General features: G+C 41.7%; 1 non-coding gene across 1 annotated transcript; it reads left to right on the forward strand.

Moving 5' to 3' along the window:
* Positions 1–8,331: 8,331 nt before the first annotated feature.
* LOC120254781 lies at positions 8,332–8,438 on the forward strand. The gene has a single exon (XR_005534742.1). It is a non-coding gene; the product is annotated as a small nucleolar RNA R71 (small nucleolar RNA).
* Positions 8,439–15,333: the final 6,895 nt, after the last annotated feature.

Here is a 15,333-nt window from a genome sequence, read left to right on the forward strand (position 1 = left end):
TCAAGAATTTTTTTCCTTGATTTGTAAAAATTTTTTTGGCTACTTTTTACAAGCGAAAGTTCTTGACAAAAATTTTTCCGAAATCACTGTAGCACTGGCATTTTCTTGATTTTTCTTCATTCTTTTTGATGCCCACTTTGCTTGTAACTTGGTTAGATGATCTCCACTTGCATCACATGGACATTTTTTTTTGTGTTATGTTTTTCTTTTTACTTCTATGTTTTTGATTGCTTTTTTTGTGTTGTTAGTTGTTTATCGTGTTTGTTTTTGATGGGTGTGTGATTAGATGCCTCGAGGTGATGTTCTTTTTCTACCTTGCAGGGGTGGAATTAGGGACATCAAGCACTTTCTTCCTCTATCATCTACTATGATCTTTGGTGGTCACCTCGATCTCATGGACTTCAAGACTCATGCTTTGAGACTCGGGAAGTTCACGAAACCCTCTTACTATGTTTTTTTATTGTCTATCTTGTTGCATTCTCTCGATTAGGCACATTGAGGGCAATGTGCATCTTTAAGTGGGGTGGTGGAGTTCTGTGAACTTTGAAAAATGTTTGCATTTGCATGCCCTGATTACCTATGATAGCTATGATTTTTATTGTTAAGGACTTCCTAGCGTGGTAGAATGATAGTTGTGAGTTGTACTTTATTTGTGCTTGAATGTAGTTATGTATCATCTCTAGTGCACCTATATACATGTTCATGAGCACTTCTACCTTGTACACTCCAACCTACCCATCATTTTGACTTGGGCATTAATTTGTTAAATTCTATCTTCAATGCACTTTTTAAGAGCTTTTTGTGTTCCTTTATTGTTTCTCTACCTTAAAGTGTACTATTGTAGCAAGTCTTTACAAGGGACATGAGATACAGTTTGTACATGTGATCAAAAAAAAAAATTGAGTCTATGGCAGTATTCCTCTGCTAGTATAGCATGAATGCGTCTATGTAGACTGTTTTCGAGTATGTTGGGTGACTCTTGTGCCTAATCAGCATGTGCATCCTTCAGAAAAATTGTTAAAAAAAAATTTTGTGCAGTCTACGTTAGTCGGACTCATAAAAAAAAATGTGTATGCTTGTATATATGTGTGAAAGAAATAAAGTATCTCTTTTGTTCCCTTGAAGCTTGCTACATAGTCATCTGAAAGTTAGAGTTTTATCTAGGAACCAGAGGACTCTTAATTGAGTATTGAGGGTGCCTTTAGCATCTTAATGCCATTATCATTATGTGTGCGGCGAATAGGCATCCTGGGGTAATCCAGGGTGTAGAGGTCAAGGTGGGGGTTATCACACACTCACAGGAGCACTTTAGATGAGATAGAACTATTATTACTTCACCATTCATTGAACAGCTCACTCCTTGATTTCTGTCCAGTCGTGCTTGTGGAGCCCTTTACTTTGAGCTTGAGGTCGCACTTTTAGCCGTTTATCTTCTTTCCCTTTGTTCTTAATGTTTGTTTGCTTGGGGACAAGCAAACGCTTAGGTGTGGGGATGTATGATAAACGTCTAAAAGTACGTATTTTGCATGTATTTGTGTTGTATTATTCTTCATATTTATTTGTTGAATCGATGCCCTTTTTGTTTAAATTGTGTTATTTTTACATTTCAGGCCCATTAGAAGCCCTGGGGCCTATGCAACGGGATTGGGGATGAATTCAACAACAAAATGGCGTTTCCGGTCCAGGGGAATCACTGTAGCTGGCTACTGTAGAAGTTTCATTGTAGCAATCACTTTAACTCATCTCGGGCTTCTCGGCAGAAAACTGAAATTCCCGAGGGGTCGGCATACGGCCGGTATACTAGCCCGTTTACCGATCGGGATCTTGGCATATAAAAGGCTTATTAGGGCATCATTTGGGGGACTTTTGGTTACCACTCTCCACCATCATCCTCTAGAGCTTCAAGGCTGTGGGAAAAGGCAGATCTGAGGGGAAAATCGAAGGGAGAAGAAGGTTACACTCAAGGAAAACGATTTAGGAGATCGCCGGTGCGGATCCAACGAGTTCTCATCACCACCTTCTAGTTTTCATCTTAGGGGAGTTTGTTATGAACTTTTTTTTATATCTCTTATCTTCTACACTTGCTCCTTTGTTGATGACGATCTAGACTCCCAAGGTCACCGGGCATCCGGTGAACCTTGGGATGAACTTGCTTGTATAGATGCTTTGATTTACATTTATGGGATTTCTGTGGTTTGTGATCCTTGCTTGGTGCTCTTTGATGTGTTGTTTTGCATGAGAACTTTGTGATTCAACTTCTTGGTTGTATTTGGTGCGTGACCATCACCCTTATACTAGACACACCTTGCTTGGAAGTGATACATGTATGAATACACCATGACCATTTGGTATTTCATACCCCTCCAACCATTAGTGTTGTACCTAGGTTGAGTTTCGGCCCTAATTTGAGATTCCCCTAATTCTAATGCGATCGTAGGAGGATTTGGTAGGAAGAGATTCCAAGCTAATACTCTTATTGGATTAGGGATTACCACCGTGACCATCGGGGTGATCTATTTTTGGATGTTTCTTGGTCCAACCACCATTGCCTTTGTAATTCTAGCATCCATCTAGCTTTAGTAGTCCCGAGGGAATCCTAGCTCGGAGACCTCACACTTTCATTGTTACTTGCTTCCTTAGTATACTTGTGTGGTGACCTTTAGTCCATGTGTTTATAGTTTCTTTTCTTTTGTTATTTTCCTTATCTTGTTTTAATCCTATATTTGGTATACTAGACAGTGCCGTCTAGGGGAGAGTAATAGCAGCACTTGGGACCCCAGGGAATATGACCCCTGTGTCACTCACAGGGTATTACTTGATGACCCGTGCGCTTGCGGACTCATGAAAGGGTTAGGTCTACATCTAGGAAGAGGATTTATCACATGGAATCTCTAGAACTCATTGCGATTCTGTACGAGTGTGAGGTGTTGAGATTGTTCGATTTCTCCTTCGGGACATGTCTAGAGTCAGGCATGGTTGACCTTAGATTTGTGGACCATGTATTGAAGGATATCCACGACTCATTAATGCATTTGTTAGGAAGCATAATAGAGGGTTTTGCACTTGAACTGGTTGTCCTAGGCAGAACAATATCCGAGTATGCCATTTATATCGATTGCCTTACCTTCCCTTTACTTGTGTTTCTCTTTCTTGTCTCTTTTATTCTTGTTTACATTACATCTTGTTAACAAAACCATTATTCATCTTTCACTTGGTTAAGAAATAATTTAAGTGTTTTTATTCCATACTCCTTGTGGATACGATACACATTCACCTAGGATTTTATTACTTGACAAACCTATGCACTTGCGGGACATACGCAAGGGGCGTTGTCAGTGAACCACCATTGGCTATGTGAGCATGCATAATCAAAGCAGAAGTATAGAACATGTGTATGTGAACTCCCCCCCAACACACTTAAGATGTACATTACCCTCAATGTACACATGCAAGCATAATAAAAGATATAACAATCAAAATATATGTCGGAGTGGGCAATTGAAACAATACTCCCCCGAACTCCTAGTGGTGCGTTTGATGGAGCTAAATTCATTGGTAGTGGAGTTCAAATAAATTGTGAAGCACACACGGCCAAGTGTAAAAACACATTGGTCATGCCCATGACTAGTGCTCAATTTTCCATACTGACAAGACCATCTGCACGTATACACAAGGGTTTCAGTGAAGCTTAACAAAAACAAAATACACTCGAGTACATAAAAGATAGAGCAATGAAATACAACTCGAGACAAAAATAAAAGATAAACTAAGAAGAAAGATCATTTCAAAGTGTACAAGTCCACAATGAAATAAAAAAGTAAAAAGCAAGAAATAAAAGACGAATCAAGTGTTGGTGTGACACTATAGCAGGTCTGCTATTGCTGGTGTAGATGCGTAATCAAATCGTGCCGGTGGATCTGGTGATGGTAATGTTGGAGGAGCCTGAGGGGTCCTGGCCTCATGATGAAGGGTGAGGATGTGTCGCGCTCGGGTAACTAATGTAGAGTATCAAATACTGGAGGTAGTTCCTATGCTACAGGGCGTACCTCGGCCTCCGTATGCTCCGGCTGAGGCTAGGGGACCTGCTGTGACCCTCAACTGCATCACCTCCACCCTCGGCTATCTCAGGGGTAGGCGTAGTCAGAATATATGCTCTTGGCCCATATCTGCACACTAACCCCATCAGTCTCATCGTATCCCGGCCAAGAGGGGAGGGAACGATCATTTTCTTAGCCCCACGAATCGCGTCTAATAGACCCAACCCCAAGATGGCTCTAGTGATGTAAGGGCCAGTGAATAATAACCTCACTTTTGCATATTGGCCCTAGTGCCTCAAGTAATCTGCCACGATGTGCCCTAGGTTAATCGGCTCGCTCTAGATCATGGAATATAAATAGAGTAACTCCTGGTGGCTCAAAACACCTGTGATGTCACCTCGGCAGTCACAGATCTGCTGAGGATCGCATGTATGTATCTGTAACTCAGCCGGGAAAGGCACGTGGCCTTAGACACTCTGGCTCATACTGCCCCTATTCATATAGGGCTCTGTATGCTTGCTGCGGGGTTAGTGCGCCAAGATTGTCGGTCAGCAATCGATCGTCCTCCTCTGTATCTATATACATCTCGTCATACAAGCCCATAAGGACTGAAAACTATGTGACACTCATGATGTAATGATGTCCGAATGCCCTGAACTATATAACATTAACACTGTCAAATCTTGAGTACGATCAGTCAAACTTGAAGGACGCTAGCACCTCCAGCGTTAAAGTACGGATAACTGGCTCTCGAATAGATAATAATCTCCTCTAGCTTCGCATGACCAACAGCTCATCAATCTCATCGTCCATCTAATCACCTCGTTGAACCTCTCTCAGCACACTCAAATCCACGAAATGGGACTGTATAAACTAGAGTCTCAACAAGTGCTCAAATGGAGTCTGATGCTCGAGAATCAAAAAATCTATGTGCTCAAGCTCAGATGAAGTTTCCCTGGGATGTTTGTTGGCTTACTTTTTCGATCTGGGGACCATAGCTACAAGATTTGAAAAGAAAATTGATTACAAACACTCACAGATTAAAACAGCAGAAATCCATACGTTTGTGTGAAAATTCCACACGCCTGTGTGGATCCACGGGGCTTGAAAACAGCATAACAACTACGCTAAAAGCTGAAAAATACATCCTAACTTCATTTCTAAACTCATTCTAAGCATGCCCATACAATATAAACATAGAAACGAAGGAATATTTACCATTTTAATCAATTAAAATCAAGTGTGGTGAAGAAGAAGAAGAAGAGAGAAAAATGGTTTACTGATGAGGTGAAGACGAAAATGTCAAAAAATGGCCTGAAAACTAAAACAAAACCTCTCTAAAATGATGGTGCGAAGTCTGGAGAGTGATTAAGAGTGTTCTTTGAATGTTTGGCAGTGAGAAGGTGAAGAAATGCAAAGAGGTTTTAAAGAAAACCCGCGTCTCTTGCAATTTTGTACATCCACACGGGCATGTGAAAATTACCCACTCCCGTGTAGCTCCACAAGAGAGCTTCACATGAGCAGACACACGCCCCTTTGTGCTCTCGAGATAGCTCACTTTTATCTCTGAATGCATCCACACGGGTGTATGGAAATTTTCCACGCCCGTGTGCCCGACATACATGGGTACCCACATGTCCTTGTGGCTTCTCTATCCAACCGAGAAATTCTTATAACTATTCCCCACAGCATGCAGAAATTGCACTAGGGCATGTGGATCTTTCACAGGGTTACTTACAGGGGCACTCACACGCCCCTTTATCTTCTCGAGATGGAGGAGAACTCTCTGCAGAGAACCACACAAGCGTGTGGACATTACCCACGCCCGTGTATTTGTCACAGGGTCAGACACAAAAGCAAACACACGCCTTTGTGTCTTCTCGGCATAAATATCTAAGTATCTGCAGAGAAACACACTCCTGTATGGAATTAATACACCGTCGTGTGACCGTGACAAGGTCATTCACAGGGGCAAGCACACAGCCCTGTGTCCTCTCGGGCGAGCTCTGAGGGAAAGCACATGCGAGTGTGGAAATTCCACACGGCTGTGTGCCTACTCTAGTTAACTTAGAAAAATCTACAGGCTTTGCAGAAAATTCCTGAAAATATATACACACTCAAATCCTACTTTGACAATGCAAAATAAACTAGAGAATCATGAAACACATGCTCAAATGACTAAGGTACTCTGCCACACACATTTATGTACATGATAGCACCAAATAATCAATGAGAAAATCACAACAATATCACGTAAACATCATGACACCAACACTCAATCCTTATTCATGAAAACACAAAACTAAGAACTAGAAAACAGCAAATAACTTGTGTTGTCTCCCAAGAAGCACTTATTTAATGTCACTTAGCTTGACGTACCTTGCCTTACCTCACGGGGGCTCATAGATGAACGTTTCCCTCTTACCCATGACTTGAAAGCACTCTGAACATAGTCTTTTGAAGGTAGAGGGGGAGTTATCAAGTTTGTTACCGCACAAGGGTTCGTTACCCTTACTCTATTCTTCCACATCCCCATTAGCCTTTGGGGTTTCTTGTGACGTCTCATTGCGTGCTTCATCTTCCAGAGTACCTTCTTCATGATCCCCGGGGTAGATTATATCTTATCCTCTAGTCCAAGCATTAAGACTTATTCGTTCTCCACTCCTTGGTCTAGCAACCCCTTGTACGGGTCTGGATTTATCATTTCTTGCACATATTCATCTATTGATTCATCATTAGTGTCAAGAAAATAAAGAGCATCAGCAAAGTTAAGAGAATTTCACATGGTTTCGGCTAGGCATTAGGTCAAGTTGTCATCGCCAACCCTCAATGTCAACTCTCCACCGTCCATGTCAATTAGTGCCTTGGAAGTACATAAGAATGGCCTCCCAAGTATCAAAGGAACATCTATATTCCTTATCGACATCCAAAAATACGAAGTCCATAAGAAATATGTTCTTGACAAGCACGTCTTCAATGATACCTCTCGGATGTCTCACCATTTGGCCCACCAATTGTAATGGCATCCGAGTGGGCCTAAGCTCCCCAAGCCTAGCTTTTGAAAGAAAGAGTATGGCATGACGTTGATACTAGCCACTGAATCCGCCAATGACAAATCTTCACCCAAGATACCATTGTTGCACGGGATGATGAAGTTTCCTTGGTCCTTCTTCTTGTTCACCATATTCTTTTGCAACACTAATGAAAAGGAGGCATCTAAGATCATCAATGCAACACTGCGCTTATTAGTCAAAAGATCTTTCAAAAACTTTGCATACTGAGGCATTTAAGACAATGCCTCCACAAAAGGAATATTAATGTGAAATTGCTTAAATAGACCCAAGAACTTCTTGTATTGCTCATCATTTTGGTCATTCTTTAATCTTGAAGGGTAAGGGATTCTTGGCTTGTAAGGTGGGGGTGCCACCTCCTTCTCCTTGTTTCCTCTTTCCTCAACCTCCTCGACCTTGGGTGCTTCAACATTGGTCTTCTCACTACGAGATCTACCTTCAACTTCACAACCACTCCACAAAGTGATTACCTTCACATGTTCCCTCAGATTAGTTTCGGTGTTGCTAGGTAGACTCCCTTGAGGTCTCTCCAATGGAGACTTCGCAATTTACCCCACTTGATTCTCTATATTGTGCAATGAACCGGTGTGGTTGCAAAGTGTAGCTTCAACAAATTGAAAACATGTATCCGATTATTTCACAAATCTGGTCAAAGCTTTCTCTAGATCGGTCATCTGGGTTTCCAAGCTTGAAACTCGATTCTCCATGTTCGGGGCTTGTTGTTATTGGAAACCGGATGGTGTCGTGGCCTTTTGCTGCCCTTGGTTACTCCATGAGAAATTGGGGTGGTTCCCCACCCTTGGTTGTAGGTGTTGCTATAAGGATTGCCTTGTACTCTTCCTGAATTGACCACAAAATCTACTTGTTCAATTGGGACTGAAGTAACAATCGAAATAGGATAATCAAACTTCATATGTTAACCCCAACAACCATCACAACTTATGATAACGGCTACCATCGGTGAAGTCAATATATCCAATTTCTTGCTCAATGCCTCTAATTGAGCTGGCAAAGATGTAACTGCATCAATTTCATGAAGTCTGACCACTTTCTTCTTTTCTCTTTCATTCCATTGGTAGCTATTCATGGCCATTTCTTCTACCAATTTTCAGGCTTCTTCAGGGGTCTTGTTCCCCTTTGTACCTCCTGCGGTGGCGTCTAGAAGTTGTCTTATACTTGGATTCAACCCATTGTAAAAAGTCTGAATGATCATCTATTCGGGGAACCTGTGTTGTGGACACTTCCGCAAGAGGTCCTTGAATCGCTCCCAAGTCTGAATCAAGGATTCAAGTTCCATCTGAAAAAATAAAGATATCTTATTGCAAAGCTTTACCGAATTTCTCGGAGGAAAGTACATTGCAAGGAAGGCTTCGACCATTTTGTTCCATGTTGTGATGGAAGCTCTTGGCAATGAATAGAGCCACTGTTTGGCTCTTCCTTTTAGAGAAAATGGGAAATACCTCAATCTTATAGCATCATCCGTAACAGTGTTGATCTTTAACATGTCACAAACCTCCAAGAAGTTTTCAATGTGATTGTTTGGATACTCATCGACCAAACAATTGAACTGCGCTGACTACTGTATCATTTAGATGAATGTTGGCTTTAGCTCCGAATTTCAAGCTGTATTCGGGGGTTGCATGATACTCGACTGCGTGCCCATAACTCCGGGACTGGCATAGTCAGAAAGTGCTCTCTGTTGTTTATTTTTCTCTGCCAAATTTTTTGACCCTTCACCTTCTACTTCAGCTTGAATCGATGGTTCTTGTGTAGGTTCTTTACCCCTTCTTCTAAGTGTATGTTCAAGTTTAGGATCACAACCAACCAATATTGAAGGTTTCCCTCGGGTCATAACCTGGAGCTGCACCAAAAGAAAGAAAACATATCAGAATGATGATAGAATAAGAAAAGGTAAAATAGAATGAAAGCTAAATAGCTAAAATAGCAAAGTGCAAAGTGTTTCCAAAATTCCTATTCCCCTGCAACGGTGCCAAAAACTTGACACACCCCTGCGTGTGACCCGCAAGTACACGGGTTTGCTGAAGTAATAAATCCCAGGTGAGTGGGGTATCATATCTACAGGGAATAAGGAATAGAAACACCAAGATTGCTATTTAACTAAGTGGAAATAAAATAACGATGGTATGGATAAATATCGATACAAACAAACTAAAGAAAATAAGAAAAAGAGACACAATAGAATGTGAGGAAAGGCAATCGATAAAAGTTGGATACTCAGATATTATGCTTCCTAGGAAATGCTTAATGAGTCATCCATATATGCGTGTATACCGCAAGTGCACGGGTGTCGAAGTAATAATCCCAGATGAGTGGATATCGTATCCACAAAAAGTAGGGAATAAAGACACTTAAATTATTTCTTAACTAATGTGAAAAATGAATAGTGATATGTGTGATAAGATTCAATTCTCAACAGTAAAAATAACAAGAAAGATAGCACAAGTAAAGGAGAAGGTAAGGCAATCGATAAAGATGGGGTACCCGGATATTGTTCCGCCTACGACAATCATTTCAAGTGCAAGAAACCTCTATTATGCTTCCTAATTAATGCAATAGTGAGTCATGGAAATCCTTAATTGCATAGTCCCAAATCTAAGGTCAACCATGCCTAACTCTATACATGTCCCGGAGGAGAAATCGAACAATCTCAACACCTCACACTCGTATATAATTGCAATGAGCTCTAGGGATTCCAAATGATAAACCCTATTCCTATATATAAAACTAACCCTTTGGTCCAGGTGAAAGATCCCTAGCCACAATTAAGCCCTAGATGCTAAAATCACTTCAACGCTTCACTCTGTTGCACTCGCAACTAAGCCCCAGCGGAAGGTCATCCCTTAGCCCATTCACTCTACTATAGCCGCAAAGAACTCTTGGAACGTGGAGGTAGGATAGATAACACTAGAGGGGAAAGGGGATGCTCTGCTACCTCTCGACTCACCCTCTCAACCCTCACCAATCTAGCTTTGTCTAACTATTATGGTGTGTCAATCACTCACAAGAGTTACCAAGAAGAACTCTCAACCCTAGTGTCACTCTATGGGAATCTTCATACAATCAAGCATACGAGATTTCAACTCATAATAAACATCAATTAATTGAAAGCATAATAAAGAGATTCAATGAAACGAATACATCCTAGTGTTCACAAATACCCAAGTACCAACAAGGGGTTTAGCTCTCCATGGAGCTAGATACAATCAATGAAATCGAATGTAAAAACAAACCATCCATAGAAAACCCCCTCGTTAGTCATGGCGATGGTCTTGTGGAGAGTTGACAAGGTCCCCTTGCGTATATCCCGCAAGTGCACGGGCTTGTCGAAGTAATAATCCCGGGTGAGCGGGTATCGAATCCACAGGGAGTAAGGAATAAAAATACTTAATTCGATTCTTAGCTATGTAAAAGATCAATGATAATGAGTGTGACAATGATTCAGTTCTCAACAGTAAAAGCAACAAGTAAGAGAGCAAAAGTAAAGAAGGGGGTAAGGCAATCGATAAAGATGGGGTACCCGGATAATGCTCCACCTAGGATAATTGTTTCAAGTGCAAGAACCGTCTATTATGCTTCCTAATCAATAAAATGGTGAGTCGTGGACATCCTTAATTACATAGTCCCAAATCTAAGGTTAACTATGCCTAACTCTATACATGTCCCGGAGGAGAAATCGAACAATCTCAACACCTCGCACTCGCATAGAGTTGCAATGAGCTCCAGGGATTCCAAGTGATAAATCTCTTCCTTAATATAGACCTAACCCTTTGGTCCAGGTGGAAGGTCCCCAACCACAATTAAGCCCTAGATACTAAGATCACCTCAATGCTTCACTCCGTTGCACGCGCAACTAAGCCCGGCGAAAGTTCATCCCTTAGACCATTCACTCTATTATAGCCACAAAGAACTCAAGGAATAGAGGTAGAATCTACCACGCCGGATGGGTAAGGGGACGCTCCTGTACCTCTCGACACACCCTCTCAACCCTCTCGAACCTAGCCTTGTCTAACGCTTGTGGTGTGTCACTCACTCACAAGGTTACCAACAAGAACTCTCAACCCTAGTGTCACTCTAGGGGAAATGTTCATACAATCAAGCATTCAAGGTTGGAACTCACAATAAACATCAATTTATTGAAAGAAAAATAAAGAGGTTCAAAGAAACAAATACATCCTAGGGTTCACAATACCCGAGTACCCACTAGGGGTTTAGCTCTCCATGGAGCTAAGTACAATCAAAGAAATAGAATGTAAAAGCAATGAATCCATAAAGAAACTACCTCGATAGTTGTGTCGATGGTCTTGTGGAAAGTTCTCTCTACTCATCGTCCAAGGATTCCCTCATCCGGTATAGGATGCGCCTCGATGGAAGCTCCCCTACCAACCTTCTTCCTAAGGAATGACGATGTCGGAGCCGTAGAACCTCTCCAAAACCTTGGCCACTACCCCTCGAAACCCTAGCCAAGCCCTCTCTCAAGTCGGGGAAAAGATGGAGAAAAAGAATACCAAAATCGGGGCTAAATCGGCTTTTAAATAGGAGTCTGGAATCGGGCGACTACAGGGCGTGGATGCTTCACGTGCATTGTGATCCACATTGGCTTCCTTCCTTCATAATTGGTTTCACAACCCTACCTGCATAAAAGTAACATAAAAACACACATATTAATGTAAAAACCCGAGAAAAGTAATGCTCAACATAAGGAAAGAATGCTTCGCATTCATATCACACAAGCACTTATCAAGAGTTCTCTACTCATTACAAGGGTATCTTTGTCCGGCCTAGGATACATCTCACCGGATCGGTGTTGACGAAAGTTCTCCCACTAACCTTCTTCCAAACGGCGCGCGATGTCAGAGAAGTAGAACCTCTCTAAAGCCCTAGCCAATACATCTCAAAACCCTAGCTGCAGCCCTCTCTCAAGTTGGGAAAAAAAAGATGGAGAAAAAAATACTGAAATCGAGGCTAAAATCTGCTTTTAAAGTGCTGGAATCGGGAATCCACACGGCCGTGTGAGCACCCCTACAATGTCTCCAAGGACATCGCTGCAAATCCCCCAACAATCCTTGTGCGATAGGTCCCCTAAAGTAGACCCATATGCCTTATAACATGAGTGATGTAAGGGTCGATGAATAGGGCTTTAATACAAGGATTAGTCTCTTGATGTGCAATAGAAATTGCCACCTCAAAGCCTAAGTGCAGGTGAAATCCATCCACCATGCTCAGTAAGAAGTCAAAATCACAATGAGAGTACCTCAATACTGTTACCGCATCTAGTGAGAGTGTGACTGAGGATATAATGAATGTACTGAAGTGCGAGAGAGCAAAGTGTGGTGGCCTTGGTCCGACGAGGGTTATAAATAGGAATAGTGCTCAGTCGTCGCTTGGCCTCCTCCACAGAATCCACAATTGGCCAGGAAAACAATAACTTCTCATAGGTAGGAGTTTGGGTAACCTCCGTATCATAAAGTCCCAGTCGAACTGAGAACTCTGTCAGGCTCATCCACTGTAATGCACCGAAGACTTGAAATTTTATGAAATTGGCTAGATAGAACACAATGGTGCAGTGGGACAACTCGAAAGTAGCTAACACCTAGAGAGAAAACCACTCGTAAGTGTTATCTATGATCAGTACTAACTACCGCCATGCTTTGACACTCAGAAACCTCTGAACTTCCTCCTTAAGTCTCACCTCTCGGAGAACATCCCAATCAATCTCCCATGACTCGCCAAAGTGGTGACGAGATAGACAAGTGTAGTGCTCCTGATGCGCCAGAGTGTCAAACTTAGGTATGTAATCAGCATCAAGTGTGGATACCTTGATTTATGGTCAGTTAGAAGGCTAGGCTGAAGTGTCCTTAAACAACATTACCTGTTAAAGAAAGGAATCTAATCAGTCCAAGAAACATAGGGAAACAGATAGAGCACGATCGTGTAAGGGTTCCAAACATGATCATGTCCCGATATAGTTATCTTTTCAGCAGGGAGGTGTAAAGTATCGACACCAAAAATCACTAAAACATTTGAATAGCAAACTTTGGCATGGATCGTGGAACACCAAGACATTTGAAGACCAAAAAGATAGGTAATGGAAAACCTATGAAAGAACCTCACAGTAATGCCGAAGACTTACCAGAGTTGACGTGTGATAAGTGCTTGTGTGATATGAATGCGAAGCGTTCTTTCCTTATGTTGAGCATTATTTTTCTCGAGTTTTTACACTAATATGTGTGTTTTTATTTTACTTTTATGCAGGTAGGGTTGTGAAACCAATTATGTAGGAAAGAAGCCAATGTGGATCACAATGCACCTATTTTGGAGGAAATCTTGCTAAAGTTCAAACGCGAAGATATAAGTCAGGTGCGAGATGCTAGAGTGTGTGCCAAACTCCCCGTATTTGAGTTTGCACAACCATTTGGAGGGGCACAAGGGCAGTCACACTCAAGCACTCTGACTTATGCACATAGAACAAGATTTTCATCAACTTATCCGTCATTGAAAAGCAAAGCGATCCATGGCATAAACATGTGCCCGTTTAGGTTACCTGAATGAAAAGTGGATTCGGGAGTATTTTTAACAGAGTACTGTAGTAGGTTACAATAGCAAATCACTGTAGTAAACGACACGATTAGAGGAAATCCTTGGACGATGAGTAGAGGACTTTCCACAAGACCATCGACATGACTATCGAGTGGGTTTCTCTATTGATTCATTGCTTTTACATTCTATTTCTTTGATTGTACTTAGCTCCATGGAGAGCTAAACCCCTAGTGGGTACTTGGGTATTTGTGAACTCTAGGATGTATTTATTTCATTGAATCTCTTTATTATGCTTTCAATTAATTGATGTTTGTTGTGAGTTCCAACCTTAAATACTTGATTATATGATCATTTCCCCTTGAGTAACACTAGGGTTGAGAGTTCTTGTTGGTAACCTTGTGAGTGAGTGACACACTACGAGCGTTAGATAAAGCTAGGTTGCAGAGGGTTGAGAGGGTGAGTCGAGAGTTACAGGAGCGTCCCCTTTCCTCTCCGACGTGATGGATTCTACATCCGTTCCTCGAGTTCTTTGTGGCCATAATAGAGTGAATGGTCTAAGGGATGACCCTCCGCTAGGGCTTAGTTGTGCGTGCAATGGAGTGAAGCGTTGCGGTGATCTTAGTATCTAGGGCTTAATCGTGGTTAGGGACCTTTCACCTGGAACAAAGGGTTAGGTCTATAATTAGGAAAATACTTATCACTTGGAATCCCTAGAGCTCATTGCAACTCTATTCGAGTGTGAGGTTGAGAGGTTATCTAATATCTCCTCCGGGCAATGTATAGAGTTAGGCATAGTTGACCTTAGATTTAGGACTATGTATTTAAGGATTTCCACGACTCACCATTGCATTGATTAGGAAGCATAATAGAGGGTTCTTGCACTTGAACGATTGTCCTAGGCGGAGCATTATCCGAGTACCCCATCTTTATCGATTGCCTTATCTCCTCCTTTACTCGTGCTCTCTTACTTATTGTTTTCACTTTTGACAATTGAATCATTGTCACACTTATCACTACTGATCTTTCACATAGATAAGAAGCAGATTAAGTGTTTTTATTCTCTACTCCCAGTGGATTCGATACCCACTTATCCGGGATTATTACTTCGACAAACCCGTGCACTTGTGGGATATACGCAAGGGGATCTTGTCAACAGGTAAAACGGTGGTTGAACGTGTTAAAAATCTTGTAAGAAACAATATAGAACTCGTGAAACCAGACAATCGAAGATAAAGAGAGGAATGATCGAGAAATGGGACAAAGAGGCGTAACCGCGGCTAGGTTTTAAAGTGGAACGGTGGAACATGAATAGTCACTACTAAGCATGCACAAGACACATGTATGCTCAGTTTACCAAGGCGAGGGTTTGAATTTTAGGCATGTATAATCATGTAAAAAGCGCGTCCCTCCCACTGATTCCCTCAGGAATAAGTCTAAAAACCACAAAGGAGAAGGACATGATTGTGCTTAGTGCATGGTGTTCATGCTTGCCCTTGAAATCCTCAAAAACTAAAACCAGTGAAAATCTGTAGGACAAGTAGGGCCGAGCTCTTCTTGTGCTTGCCCTAAAAAATTCTGGGACAAGAGTTCTGACACGTCCGAATATGCGTGTATAAACCGCAAGTGCACGGGTGTCGAAGTAATAATTACCCCGGTGAGTGGGTAGT

The sequence above is a fragment of the Dioscorea cayenensis genome, unplaced genomic scaffold (genome assembly GCF_009730915.1).
Source record: "Dioscorea cayenensis subsp. rotundata cultivar TDr96_F1 unplaced genomic scaffold, TDr96_F1_v2_PseudoChromosome.rev07_lg8_w22 25.fasta BLBR01000625.1, whole genome shotgun sequence".
Taxonomy (NCBI): domain Eukaryota; kingdom Viridiplantae; phylum Streptophyta; class Magnoliopsida; order Dioscoreales; family Dioscoreaceae; genus Dioscorea; species Dioscorea cayenensis.